The sequence below is a fragment of the Littorina saxatilis genome, linkage group LG6 (assembly GCF_037325665.1).
Source record: "Littorina saxatilis isolate snail1 linkage group LG6, US_GU_Lsax_2.0, whole genome shotgun sequence".
Lineage (NCBI taxonomy): Eukaryota > Metazoa > Mollusca > Gastropoda > Littorinimorpha > Littorinidae > Littorina > Littorina saxatilis.
In genome coordinates this window covers 56,804,387-56,819,851 of record NC_090250.1, presented here as the reverse complement: position 1 = coordinate 56,819,851, position 15,465 = coordinate 56,804,387, and the positions used below count along the sequence as shown (strand labels likewise).

General features: G+C 45.5%; 1 pseudogene; it reads left to right on the top strand.

Annotated features, from left to right (window-relative positions):
* Positions 1 to 2,521, top strand: part of LOC138969587 (beta-1,3-galactosyl-O-glycosyl-glycoprotein beta-1,6-N-acetylglucosaminyltransferase 4-like) — an 18,975-nt pseudogene extending 16,454 nt beyond the window's left edge.
* Positions 2,522 to 15,465: the final 12,944 nt, after the last annotated feature.

Here is a 15,465-nt window from a genome sequence, read left to right as displayed (position 1 = left end):
ACTAGCGTGAGATGTGTCGAACACACGTGACATTATAGGCCGGTCACTAGCGAGGGATGTGTCTAACACACGTGACATTATAGGCCGGTCACTAGCGAGGGATGTGTCTACAACACACGTGACATTATAGGCCGGTCACTAGCGAGAGATGTGTCTAACACACGTGACATTATAGGCCGGTCACTAGCGAGGGATGTGTCTAACACACGTGACATTATAGGCCGGTCACTAGCGAGGGATGTGTCTAACACACGTGACATTATAGGCCGGTCACTAGCGAGGGATGTGTCTAACACACGTGATATTATAGGCCGGTCACTAGCGAGGGATGTGGCTACAACATACGTGACATTATAGGCCGGTCACTAGCGAGAGATGTGTCTAACACACGTGATATTATAGGCCGGTCACTAGCGAGGAATGTGTTTAACACACGTGACATTATAGGCCGGTCCCTAGCGAGGGATGTGTCTACAGCACGTGACAGTATAGGCCGGTCACTAGCGAGGGATGTGTCTAACACACGTGACATTATAGGCCGGTCACTAGCGAGGGATGTGTCTACAACACGTGACATTATAGGCCAGTCGCTAGCGAGGGTTGTGTCTAACACACGTGACATTATAGGCCAGTCGCTAGCGAGGGTTGTGTCTAACACACGTGACATTATAGGCCAGTCGCTAGCGAGGGTTGTGTCTAACACACGTGACATTATAGGCCGGTCACTAGCGAGGGATGTGTCTAACATACGTGACATTATAGGCCGGTCACTAGCGAGGGATGTGTCTACAACACGTGACATTATAGGCCGGTCACTAGCGAGGGATGTGTCTAACACACGTGACATTATAGGCCGGTCACTAGCGAGGGATGTGTCTAAGACATGGGTTGCCCTTCAAGCAAGATTAGTCACTCTTTCACAGCCCATGGAAACCCGACACAGATATTTCTGCAGTTCGTCTATTTCGCTGTTGTCAGGCAATTCATGGAAACCCGACACAGATCTTTCTGCAGTTCGTCTATTTCGCTGTTGTCAGGCAATTCATGGAAACCCGACACAGATCTTTCTGCAGTTCGTCTATTTCGCTGTTGTCAGGCAATTCATGGAAACTCGACACACATCTTTCTGCAGTTCGTCTATTTCGCTGTTGTCAGGCAATTCATGGAGAGATGGTGTCTATTATGAGAAAGAAATTCCATACAGATTAATTTCCAAAATCACGGATCACAGAACAAGCAAAGTTCGTTAAATGGAACCTTTTAATTGAAAAAAGAACAATTATCATTTAATTTTAATCATTTTGTGTTGTTGTCAGGAAGTTTATGGAGAGATAACAAAACAAGCAAAGTTCATTAAATGGAACCTTTAATTGAAAAAAAGAACAGCTATCATTTGATATTTATCATTTTGTGTTGTTGTCAGGAAGTTCATGGAGAGATGGTGTCGCTACCTGCCGGCCCCTCATAATCTGACCATCTACAAAGGGTCCGTGCACATCGCGGTCAGTCGCCCCTTTGTCCACTACGTCTTGACCAGTCCTGTGGCCAACGACTTCATCCACTGGATCAGACCCATCAAGATTCCGGACGAGGTTTTCTTCAACACTCTCAACCATAACCCTGATCTCGGGGTACCTGGGAGTTACAACGGTGATGTGTTTAATACTCGCTTAACTCCTTGCAATTCTTTCCCTTCAGTGAATTTCGTTCACCGGTGAACAATGGATTTACATGCGATTTTAGTCGTTTATATCAAAAACATCGTGGGTGTGTGTGTGTGTGTGTGTGTGTGTGTGTGTGTGTGTGTGTGTGTGTGTGCCTGTGTGTGTGTGTGTACGTGTGTGTGTGTGTGTGTGTATGGATTTACATGCGATTTTTGTTTATACTCAAAAACATCGTGTGTGTGTGTGTGTGTGTGTATGTGTGTGTGTGTGGTTGTGTGTGCGTGTGTGTGTGTGTGTTAGCGAGGGCGGGCGGCGTGCGTGCGTACCGTGATAGGCTACTGTGGTCTTCACAGGTTAAAGATTCGTTGTACATGTACTTTCAATCTTTCTCATATGCATTATCTCACTCTAAACAGGACCCTATGTTTGGAGAAACTTTACCCACAAACCCCACCTCAGCCGCTTCAAAAACTGGGATCATACAAAACAATGGAGATGCGCAGGCCGAAAATACGTCAGAAATATTTGCATACTGTCAGCGTGTGACCTCCCTTTGCTGGATGCACGCCCTGAACTCTTCGCCAACAAGTTTTTCTATGCCTACAGTCACGTGGCTAGACAGTGTCTCACCGAAAAACTCCATAATCGGACACGCCAGGAAACTTTGGGCACACTTTCTTTTGACGTTACATACTACGAAAATCTTCCGTTTTTGCGCCACATTGTCAGGGGACCTGAGCCGTGACACAAAATGGCGACCAAAGCTTGCGGTGTTGAAAAAAACACGCCGCTATAATTGTTCTTCTCTGTTACATTGCGCACCGATTTGTACATGTGTTAGCTTTCATTAAATGGACGGAATTTTAAAGCGTCAGGAATGTCTTTCAGAGAGAGAGAGAAAGAGCACACACACACACACACACACACACACACACTCACACACACACACACACACACACACACACACACACACACACACACACACACATTCGCTAAAATAACCCCTTGCCAGTCTCTGTATTTACAAGTTCAAACGTGCACAGTATTATAGAATAATGTACAACAACAACAACAAAATTTTAATTTAAAAAAATGTAGTGATGTGCATGTATTCCTCCATGTGCGTAATTGTCATGCCTACTTTCCGGCAAGTCTGTTAATACAGCTGATGATATGGGGTCTATGTCGACTAAAAGAGTGGGATTCCCTGTAGGTAGAGTTCTTGTAGGGGGATTCCCTGTGGGAATCCCACAGGGTGGAGTTTTTCAATAAAACTTGCAAACCATACTCGAATTTCTGAGAAATATAAAAAAATATCGAAAAACATCACATTCTGCCGATGTCGCTAAGCATTACGTGACGTTCAGCGATATCAGCGAAACGCTACAGTAACTACACCCTGTGGTATTCCCTGTACAGGAAATCCCACTCTTTTGGTCGACATAGACCCCATCAGCATTACTAACTACAACAATTAAGATCGACGCTATGTCAGACATGACCACTGGTCAAAATCATTAAACGATGTGTGGTTCCCCCCCCCCCCCCCCTTTCCCCGTCGCGATATAACCTTGAACGGTTGAAAACGACGTTAAACACCAAATAAAGAAAGAAAGAAAGAAAGAAAGAAAGATGTGTGGTCACAACATGATTGTGGTCACAATGATCTGCTACTGGGTACACAGTGACACATGGTCCGGCACAACAACATGTGGTCACAACGGCATGTGGTCACAACGGCATGTGGTCACAATGATCTGCTACTGGGTACACAGTGACACGTGGTCACAACGACATGTGGTCAACATGTGGTCACAACGGCATGTGGTCACAATGATCTGCTACTGGGTACACAGTGACACGTGGTCACAACGACATGTGGTCACAACGGCATGTGGTCACAATGATCTGCTACTGGGTACACAGTGACACATGGTCACAACAACATGTGGTCACAACGGCATGTGGTCACAATGATCTGCTACTGGGTACACAGTGACACATGGTCACAACAACATGTGGTCACAACGGCATGTGGTCACAATGATCTGCTACTGGGTACACAGTGACACATGGTCACAACAACATGTGGTCACAACGGCATGTGGTCACAATGATCTGCTACTGGGTACACAGTGACACATGGTCACAACAACATGTGGTCACAACGGCATGTGGTCACAATGATCTGCTACTGGGTACACAGTGACACATGGTCACAACAACATGTGGTCACAACGGCATGTGGTCACAATGATCTGCTACTGGGTACACAGTGACACATGGTCACAACAACATGTGGTCACAACGGCATGTGGTCACAATGATCTGCTACTGGGTACACAGTGACACGTGGTCACAACGACATGTGGTCACAACGGCATGTGGTCACAATGATCTGCTACTGGGTACACAGTGACACGTGGTCACAACGACATGTGGTCACAATGATCTGCTACTGGGTACACAGTGACACATGGTCACAACAACATGTGGTCACAATGATCTGCTACTGGGTACACAGTGACACATGGTCACAACGGCATGTGGTCACAATGATCTGCTACTGGGTACACAGTGACACATGGTCACAACAACATGTGGTCACAATGATCTGCTACTGGGTACACAGTGACACATGGTCACAACGGCATGTGGTCACAATGATCTGCTACTGGGTACACAGTGACACATGGTCACAACAACATGTGGTCACAATGATCTGCTACTGGGTACACAGTGACACATGGTCACAACAACATGTGGTCACAATGATCTGCTACTGGGTACACAGTGACACATGGTCACAACAACATGTGGTCACAATGATCTGCTACTGGGTACACAGTGACACATGGTCACAACAACATGTGGTCACAATGATCTGCTACTGGGTACACAGTGACACATGGTCACAACGGCATGTGGTCACAATGATCTGCTACTGGGTACACAGTGACACATGGTCACAACAACATGTGGTCACAATGATCTGCTACTGGGTACACAGTGACACATGGTCACAACGGCATGTGGTCACAATGATCTGCTACTGGGTACACAGTGACACATGGTCACAACAACATGTGGTCACAATGATCTGCTACTGGGTACACAGTGACACATGGTCACAACAACATGTGGTCACAATGATCTGCTACTGGGTACACAGTGACACATGGTCACAACAACATGTGGTCACAATGATCTGCTACTGGGTACACAGTGACACATGGTCACAACAACATGTGGTCACAATGATCTGCTACTGGGTACACAGTGACACATGGTCACAACAACATGTGGTCACAATGATCTGCTACTGGGTACACAGTGACACATGGTCACAACGGCATGTGGTCACAATGATCTGCTACTGGGTACTCAGTGACACGTGGTCACAACGACATGTGGTCACAATGATCTGCCATTGGGGGCACAGTGACACGTGGTCACGACACTTGGTCAGTCACAACGACATGTGGTCACAATGGCATGTAAGTTCAACGTACCATACAGAAACGGCCAATCAATTTTACACAAACGTTTTATCCATATTAGAAAGACAAGCTAGAACGCTACTTTTACTCCCCGACGGTCTCCCGTGAAGTCGAGCAACCCCCTCTATCCGTTCTTCGGAGAGAAAACAACAACACTATTTTCATTGCGCGAAACAGCTTGGTATGCAACAACACATCCCATCAGTTGCGACATGGACTCAAGTTATACGTTCATTCCAGCGTGCGAAAGCCGGGTCAACTAGGGCGGCCCAATAACGGCTTTCGATCATCACACCCCACCCACGGTCTTCAATGGCCAGTGGTCAGCAATCGGGGACAGATTATCAGGTCACGTGGTAGTCAGGGATTCATCCAGACTCTTTCTGGCAGTGTTGTTTAAAGAATTGTCATGTTCTACGGGTCTTTAGCAGGGCTTGTGCTTTTTTCGTGCTTGAAGTGAGACCTGCTTGAAAGAGAGAGAGAGAGAGCTGTTCTATTCCACCGCGAATCGCGCCCGCCGTCAAGAGTGGCTTTTGTGATTTTCGCATTTAGGTCCCAGGTAACATTATGAAGTTTTAATACGATCAATCGGACCTATTATCAAGTTAGTGTATCAACTTTTGAAAGAACTGCGCCCAGTAGTTTCCCAGCAATAAGCCGTTAAGTCGAGACAGACAGACAGACACACAATTAAAGGCCAACATCCGCGGGAATTTTTCTCCTGGAGCGACCTAAACTTGAACCCGTCGCTATTCTTGCATGTCTGTTTACTTCGTGTTGCACGCAAAAATTGAGCGACTTCCTTGCCGCGTGGATTGACGAAGCTGTTTTATACTCGTGACTGAAAACACTGCAGTGCGTGCAGTTTTATTCTGTGGGTTCGACAGATTGACTAAATGTAATTTCGCGTTCACGAATCAGGAACCGACAAGGAATAAGATGAAAGTGTTTTTAAATTGATTTCGACAATTTAATTTTGATAATAATTTTTATATTTTTAATTTTCAGAGCTTGTTTTTAATCCAAATATAACATATTTATATGTTTTTGGAATCAGAAAATGATGGAGAATAAGATGAACGTAAATTTGAATCGTTTTATACTTTTTTTGTTTTTTACAATTTTCAGATTTTTAATGACCAAAGTCATTAATTAATTTTTAAGCCACCAAGCTGAAATGCAATACCGAAGTCCGGGCTTCGTCGAAGATTACTTGACCAAAATTTCAACCAATTTGGTTGAAAAATGAGAGCGAGACAGTGCCGCCTCAACTTTCACGAAAAGCCGGATATGACGTCATCAAAGACATTTCTCCAAAAAAAGAAAAAACCGTTCGGGGATATCAATCCCAGGAACTCTCATGGAAAATTTCATAAAGATCGGTCCAGTAGTTTGGTCTCAATCGCTCTACACACCATATATCCGGCTTTTCGTGAAAGTTGAGGCGGCACTGTCACGCTCTCATTTTTCAATCAAATTGGTTGAAATTTTGGTCAAGTAAAAAAAAAATTTTTTTATAAAACGATTCAAATTTACGTTCATCTTATTCTCCATCATTTTCTGATTCCAAAAACATATAAATATGTTATATTTGGATTAAAAACAAGCTCTGAAAATTAAAAATATAAAAATTATTATCAAAATTAAATTGTCGAAATCAATTTAAAAACACTTTCATCTTATTCCTTGTCGGTTCCGGATTCCAAAAACATATAGATATGATATGTTTCGATTAAAAACACGCTCAGAAAGTTAAAACAAAGAGAGGTACAGAAAAGCGTGCTATCCTTCTCAGCGCAAGTACTACCCCGCTCTTCTTGTCAATTTCACTGCCTTTGCCGTGCGCGGTGGACTGGCGATGCTACGAGTATACGGTCTTGCTGCGTTGCATTGCGTTCAGTTTCATTCTGTGAGTTCGACAGCTACTTGACTAAATGTTGTATTTTCGCCTTACGCGACTTGTTCTTTTGTACATTCTCAGCAGAATTCTTTTAGTTCAACCCAATGTACTGCCCAGATAACATCTTGTTTACTGTCGGCGTTGTTTTCATGCATTGTACCACGTTCTATGATGTTTTGGATACATAAATAACAAGTCGCGTGAAGCGAAATTATAAAAAAAACGCTGGCGCTGGACCCGAGTACTCTTCAGACTGGCTCGCTCCCCCAGTATAAAAGTTTTTGTCTTGTGCACGTGGATTAAAAAAAAATTTAAAAAAAAATATTTATTTATTTTACACAATTAAAAAAATTATTAGAGTAAAATAAAACATTAAAACGTTCATAATAAACAATAGCAAACAAGAATTAAAATAAAAAAAACCACAAAAAAACATAGACCACACATGCCGGGAATCGAACCCGGGTCACTTTGGCCATAGGCGGACGGTCGTGCTACGACAACTTTACTAGAGTTGTGCGTTTGAATCACTGTGTCCCTGTCGCTCTCTCTCGTGCTCTCTGTCTCTCTTTCAGTCTCACCGAGACAAAACACTGCATTGTAGTTTCTTTGCCGAGACCAAATCCCCACCCGCTGCATGCTTTTCTCGTGATCGGCGGTTCTTTTTGGCGAACTGCCTCGGGTTCAAGTTTAGGTCGCTCCAGGAGAAAAATTCCTGTGGATGTTGGCCTTTAAAGTCTGCTGGACCCTAGTACTGCGTACTCGGGGATAAAATAGTTTTAGTGTTGCGATATCGCATTGAGCTTTAGCACTGAGTTTTCGGCAAAAAGACTTCACGAAGCTGGCCGCATTCAATGTGTGTGTGTGTGTGCTAGTGACTTTAAGTCTCCGTGTGTGTGAACGAGTGTATGTGCGCCTTGAGTCGCCTGTTGGTGAGATATGTGCGCGTTATAAATATTCGTATTATTATTATTATTATTTAGCACTGAGTTTTCGGCAAAAAGACTTCACGAAGCTGGCCGCATTCAGCTTTAGCACTGAGTTTTCGGCAAAAAGACTTCACGAAGCTGGCCGCATTCAGCTTTAGCACTGAGTTTTCGGCAAAAAGACTTCACGAAGCTGGCCGCATTCAGCTTTAGCACGGAGTTTTCGGCAAAAAGACTTCACGAAGCTGACCGCATTCAGCTTTAGCACTGAGTTTTCGGCAAAAAGACTTCACGAAGCTGGCCGCATTCAGCTTTAGCACGGAGTTTTCGGCAAAAAGACTTCACGAAGCTGGCCGCATTCAGCTTTAGCACGGAGTTTTCGGCAAAAAGACTTCTCGAAGTCTTCGCGTAGTCGACTTCGGGCTCAATTAAGGACAGGCTTTATATTCAAAAACACTGAAGGGGGGGGGGGGGGGGGGAGTGCCGCAAAATTGAACTTCCATAGTTAAATGGTTCAACTTTGCCGCCACATTGGGCAATTTGGACCACATGATGGTGTAAGTTGGACAAATAAGAAACAAACAAATGACAACACATGTGTAAACAATCTTCAAAGAAACCCAGCTCATCGTCACAGTTCATGAAATTGCCCGGCAGCTAGCAGCCCAGCTAGCAAGCTTTCGTCGGCCGACTGACGATTTCAGTCGGGTGACGTCGTCATATGTCGTGTGTCGTCGTCCGTTGTCGCGCCGATACCGTTTGACTGTGTGTAAAACTCGGCAAATGTATGTAATAAACCCCGACATCGGCCCGACGCAATGTTGCTGTCGATAAAATTATGCAGAGTTACGGGAGATAACAAATTGATGATCATTATTTTAACATTTGTTACGTCCCCTGTTCAAGCGTCGGTCCAGCAACGGCGTGACATTATGAGACTGACCATGCAAATGCGAAACTAAATTATTCATATTTGTTGACTTTTTCACATAGGAGTAGGATAATTAATTGTAAGTTTTATTTGCATATTTGCAATCAAATACAGCATGAGCTCAAATCATGAGTTTTACATTTTAAAAATACGCCATCATTTACTTGAAATAGCTTTCCTTACGGTAAACAAGATTGAGTGTGCAAATGGCTGCTGCTTTCCCGCGTGAGCGAATTTTATTTGTTTTCTTAGTTCAAGTTAATATCGAAAGAAGAGACATTCTTGGGAATGTTGGACAGCACATTGATGATATGTTATCCGAGACGAATGTCGCCTCGGGATCTCAATCTGAGTGCTGGTCCCAGTGCCACGTGGTGGCGGTGAGAATAGTTGTGTAGTGTGTAGCCAGTGAGTCAGGCTCTTGGCAATGACAATCAGATTCAGACGTCAACTCGAGGACAACCGACGGATGGAGCGAGTAAGTGATTTCGTGTTTTTTTGGCTCTAAATGTTAGTTTTGCTGTTACAGTGAGGGGGGGGGGGGGGGGGAGTACATACTGCTGTATCTTATTATGTATATGTAGATGTAGGTGTGTTTTGTCCTGTTACAGTGGGGGAGGGGGGTGTTGTACACACTGCTGTAAATATAGATGTAGGTGTGTTTTGTCTTGTTACAGTGGGGGGGGGGGGGGGGTGTACATACTGCTGTAGATGTAGGTGTGTATTGTCCTGTTACAGGGTGGGGGGGGGGGGGGGTAACATACTTCTGTAGCTGTAGGGGGAGGGGGGGTACATACTGCTGTAGCTGTTAGTGATTTTTGCACTGTTACACTGGGGGGGGGGGGGGGGTGGAGTACATACTGCTGAATCTGTAGCTGTAAGTGTGGTTTGCACAGTTACACTTGGGGGGGGGGGGGGGGGGTGTACATACTGATGTATCTGTAGCTGTAGGTTTGACGTGTATTGCATTGTAACACTTGGGGGGGGGGGGGGGGTGTACATACTGATCTATCTGTAGCTGGTGGTGTGTTTTGCACTGTTACACACTTGGGGGGGGGGGTGTACATACTAACTGCTGAATCTGTAGCTGTATGTGTGTTCTGCACAGTGACACTGGGGGGGGGGGGGGGGGAGGGGGTTGTACATACTGCTGAATCTGTAGCTGTAGGTGTGTTTTGTACTGTTACACTTGGGGGGGGGGGGGTTGTGCATACTGATGTATATGCTTGGCGCTGGTGGACAATATTCACTTTTTTGGCCAAAAACACACTTTTTTGGCCAAAAACACACTTTTTTGGCCAAAAACGTACATGTTTTAGCCAAAACTTTTAAGTGCAAAGTTTTGGCCAAAAAAATATTTGGCCAAATCTAAAACATTTGGCCAAATCTTCACTTTTTTGGCCAAATGTTTTAGATTTGGCCAAATATTTTTTTGGCCAAAACTTTTGCATTGAAAGTTTTGGCCAAAAAATAGTTTTGGCCAAAACTTCATTTTTTGGCCAAATCTTTGAGTACCCCTTGGCGCTGATGGACAATATTCATTTTTTTGGCCAAAAACGCCAGTTTTGGCCAAAAAATTATAGTTTTGGCCAAAAAAGTGAAAATTGTCCACCAGCGCTGGTGGACAATATTCACTTTTTTGGCCCAAAACACACTTTTTTGGCCAAAACTGGCGGTTTTGGCCAAAAAAGCAAAGTTTTGGCCAAAAAAGTATAGTTTTGGCCAAAAACGCCAGTTTTGGCCAAAACCGCCTGTTTTGGCAAAAAAAAGTGCGTTTTTGGCCAAAAAAGTGAATATTGTTCACCAGCGCCAAGCTGCTTGGCGCTGGTGGACAATATTCACTTTTTTTGCCCAAAACACACTTTTTTGGCCAAAACTGGCGGTTTTGGCCAAAAAAGCAAAGTTTTGGCCAAAAAAGTATAGTTTTGGCCAAAAACGCCAGTTTTGGCCAAAACCGCCAGTTTTGGCCAAAACCACCAGTTTTGGCCAAAAAAGTGTGTTTTTGGCAAAATAAGTGAATATTGTCCACCAGCGCCAAGCTGCTTGGCGCTGGTGGACAATATTCACTTTTTTGGCCAAAAACACACTTTTTTGGCCAAAAACGTACATTTTTGGCCAAAAAAGCAAAGTTTTGGCCCAAAAAGTATAGTTTTGGCCAAAAACGCCAGTTTTGGCCAAAACCTCCAGTTTTGGCCAAAAAGTGCGTTTTTGGCCAAAAAAGTGAATATTGTTCACCAGCGCCAAGCTGCTTGGCGCTGGTGGACAATATTCACTTATTTTGCCAAAAACACACTTTTTTGGCCAAAACTGGCGGTATTGGCCAAAAAAGCAAAGTTTTGGCCAAAAAAGCAAAGTTTTGGCCAAAAAGAGATTTGGCCAAAAAAGTGAATATTGTCCACCAGCGCCAGCAAATACAAAAGATTTGGCCAAAAAAAGATTTGGCCAAACAAAAAAGATTTGGCCAAAAAGTGAAGATTTGGCCAAATCTTTTTTGTTTGGCCAAATCTTTTTTTGGCCAAATCTTATTGTGGCAGAAGTTTGGCCAAATCTCCCGTTTTAGCTAACATAAACAGTTTTGGCCAAAATTTTTACATAGAAAGTTTTGGCCAAAAAAAAGTTATAGCCAAATCTATTTTATTTGGCCAAATGTGTGGGTTGTTTTGGCCAAATCTTTGTCTTTTGTGGCCAAAACTGGCGGTTTTGGCCAAAAAAGTGAATATTGTCCACCAGCGCCAAGCATAGATGTAACTAGCTGTAGCTGTAGGTGTGTTATGTACTGTTATAGTAGGGGGGGGGGGGGGGTTGAACATACTGCTGTTTTTGTAGCTGTTGGTGTGTTTTGCACACAGGGGGGGGGGGGGGGGGGGATTGGGGTTGTATACTGCTGTATCTGTAGCTCTAGGTGTGTTTTGCGCTCTACACGAGGGAAGGGGGTGGAGTGTTGTATGTTTTGTACTGTTACAGTGGTGGCAGCGGGGGGAGGGGGGTGTACATAATTTTGAATCTGTAGCTGTAAATGAGTTTTGTACTGTTACAGTGGGGGCGGGGGGGGGGGGGGGTTGGGGGTTGTACATATTAATGCTGTAGCTGTAGGTGTGTTTTGCACTGTTACACTGGGGGGGGGGGGGGGGTTGTACACACTGCTGTATCTGTAGCAGTATAGGTGCGATTTGTGCTGTTACAGTTGGGGGGGGGGGGGGGTACATACTGCTGTAGCTGTAGGTGTTTTTTGCACTGTTACACTTGGGTTGGGGGAGGGGGGGGGTTGTACATACTGCTGAATCTGTAGCTGTAAGTGTGTTTTGCACTGTTACATTGGGGGGGGGGGGGGTATACATACTGCTGTAACTGGAGCTGTAGGTGTGTTTTGTACTGTTACTAAGGGGGAGGGGGTGTACATACGGCTGTAGCTGTAAGTAATTTTTGCACTATGCTGAATCTGTTGCTGTAGGTGTGTTTTATACTGTAATACTGAGGGGGGGGGGGGTTGTACATACGGCTGTATCTGTAGCTGTAGGTGTGTTTTGTACTGTTACAGTGAGGGCGGGGGGGGGGTCTACATGCTGCTGTAGCTGTAGCTGGTGTTGTGTTTTGCACTGTTACACTGGGGGGGGGGGGAGGGGGTTGTACATACTGCTGTATCTGTATCTGTAGGTTTGTTTTCCACTGTAACACTGGGGGGAGGGGGGTTGTACTGCTGTAGCTGTAGCTTTAAGTGAATTTTGCACTGTTACACTTGGGGGGCGAGGGGGGGGGTACATACTGCTGTAGCTGCACCCAGCCAGCAAGACATTAGCGGCCGATTATCGGCCGAACACCCTTCAAAAAGTCGGGCCGGTGATGTCAAAAGATACGACGCGGGTGTTGGCCCGACTAACTTTTGCAAAGAGGCAAAGAGGCGGCCGACAGGCGGCCGAACACCTGTACTATGGCGGCACGCATCCGGTCCGATGTTAATCGGCCCGATGGCTTGTTGGACCTGCGGGCCGACATCGTCCCGATGTCTTCCCGCTGAAATCGATATCTTCCCGATGTCGGCATAAGGTGTCGGGCCGCAGGTCCAACAAGTCATCGGGCCGATTAACATCGGACCGGATGCGTGCCGCCATAGTACAGGTGTTCGGCCGCCTGTCGGCCGCCTCGTTGCCTCTTTGCAAAAGTTAGTCGGGCCAACACCCGCGTCGTATGATTTGACGTCACCGGCCCGACTTTTTGAAGGGTGTTCGGCCGATTATCGGCCGCTAATGTCTTGCTGGCTGGGAGAGGGAGCCCAGGTCGACGCCATCCTGTTGGACTTCTCCAAAGCCTTCGACAAGGTGCCCCACGCCCGCCTGCTCACGAAACTGGCTTACTACGGAGTGAGAAACGACACCCTCAAGTGGATCTCTGCCTTCCTCAGTCAGCGTGCAGCAGGTGGCCTTGGAGGGCGTCCTATCGTCTCCAGTCGGAGTGCAGTCCGGAGTTCCGCAGGGGACCGTCCTGGGTCCTCTCCTGTTTTTAGCCTTCATCAACGACCTCCCTGAATCCGTTCAGTTCAGCAGCGTCAAACTCTTTCCAGACGATTCCCTACTCTTCAAACGTATATCCTCTCCAGCGGACAGTCTGCAGCTCCAACAGGACCTATCCAGCCTCGAACAGTGGGAATCAACATGGCAGATGGAGTTCAACCCCAGCAAGTGCACCGTCATCCGCATTGCCCCGAACAAGAAGAAGCCCATCCTACCAACTTCCTACAGCCTCCATGGACAGACTCTGGAAACAACACCATCCAGCAAGTACCTAGGGGTCTTAATTTCCGATGACCTGTCCTGGAGCAGCCACGTGCAAGCGACTGTCAACAAGGGCAACAGAACTGTGGGCTTCTTGCGGCGGAACTTCCGGGAGTGCACCACCACCGCCAGAGCTGCTACGTACAAGGCCATGGTCAGACCGGTCCTTGACTACGCCTCGCCAGTCTGGGACCCGATCTCTCAGAAAGACGTCACGGAGCTTGAAAAAGTCCAACGCAGAGCAGCCCGTTACGTCCACAACAACTACAGCGATCGGACCCCAGGCTGTGTGACCAGCATGCTGAAGACCCTCCAATGGGAACCACTCGCCGACAGAAGACTCACCAACCGCCTCACTATGCTCTATGACACGTGACGACTTAACTCCACAAGATTGAGCAATCTTGGGATCACACGCAAACATACACCTCACTCACTAACGCACACTCAAGAAAGTTTACAAGTGGAGACAGACATCACTGTGTATAAAAAGACTAAAGGAACCACATGTAACTTATAAGCTTTTATATAATAAACACAAATTTATGCACGAAACATCCACACATTTAACGTGTACACTCTACAAATACTACGAAAATTTACAACACATGAATTCACATGAAATTATCCTGGAACTCCAGTCCTAAGCACCCCCCCTATGGTTAAATAGCCTGTTAGTATACGGCGCTCAATAAGGTCGCATCACCAAATTACACGAACACAGACACATGATTTAACCACGACAGAGTACTTAGCTTTTTCGGGATACACAACGCCCACCAAGGCCTCACATGTCCTTCCCTCATCAGAAGGCCGCAGCTTCCTGATTCTGACCCCCTAGAAAGGTCCCCGACTGCCTAAGCACGTCGAACCCAGCTCCAGTCCTTCGGAGCTGTCCCCCAGATTCCTAGGCATGTAGAGTTGACCAGACTCCTTCCTCATGCTGTCTTCTGGTGGTCCTGCGTACACTCTGGGTGGAATCTACTGGTCGGAGTAACCCACGCCGCTCTTCTTGCGTTGCTGTGAGCCGTAGTCGCCTCCTGACAGCGTCCCATCTGTCCAGATCTCAACGCCTTTCACGTGAACATACGTCCCTCCTCCGTTCTCTCTCCGGCCAACTGCATGTAAATAAAACAGCAACTTAATACTGAACAATAACATCCCTAGCTACCTGGCGTGTATCGATGGTTGTGTTAGTGTTCATCGGTGATGCAAACCTTTAGCGCATAATACCGATTGACATCAAGATCTAAACTTTACACCAAGTAACCATGTATGGAAAAGGATAATTATTTAATACATCAGCCATACAACGGGGCTTTACAATATAGATTCATAGTTTGCTTAAACCTATAAACTTATTGTATTTATCATGACCATATACGCCATGTGATATGTTACAAATAACTGGACAAACGTTCACTAAATGTTAGATTGTGGTATCCAACTTTAACATTACATTACGCAACCACAATTGCATGACACAACACCCATATCCCCACATGTATAATAACTCCCCGCGTAATATTACACACTATAATATGAAGGTATAAAACAACATGCTCAATAACATAAGGATACAAAAGTTGTCGAAAAGTAGACCGCCATCTTGATAAAATGTGATATTCCGTGTAAACGAATATTTAACAGTTATGTGCAAATAATTACACACATATAATTCCACTGTATGTTCACTGCATATCACTTCCCAAACATGCATTAATATACATGTAAATCCCGAGGCTCCCTATACGAATAGGTAGTAATGGGCCGGT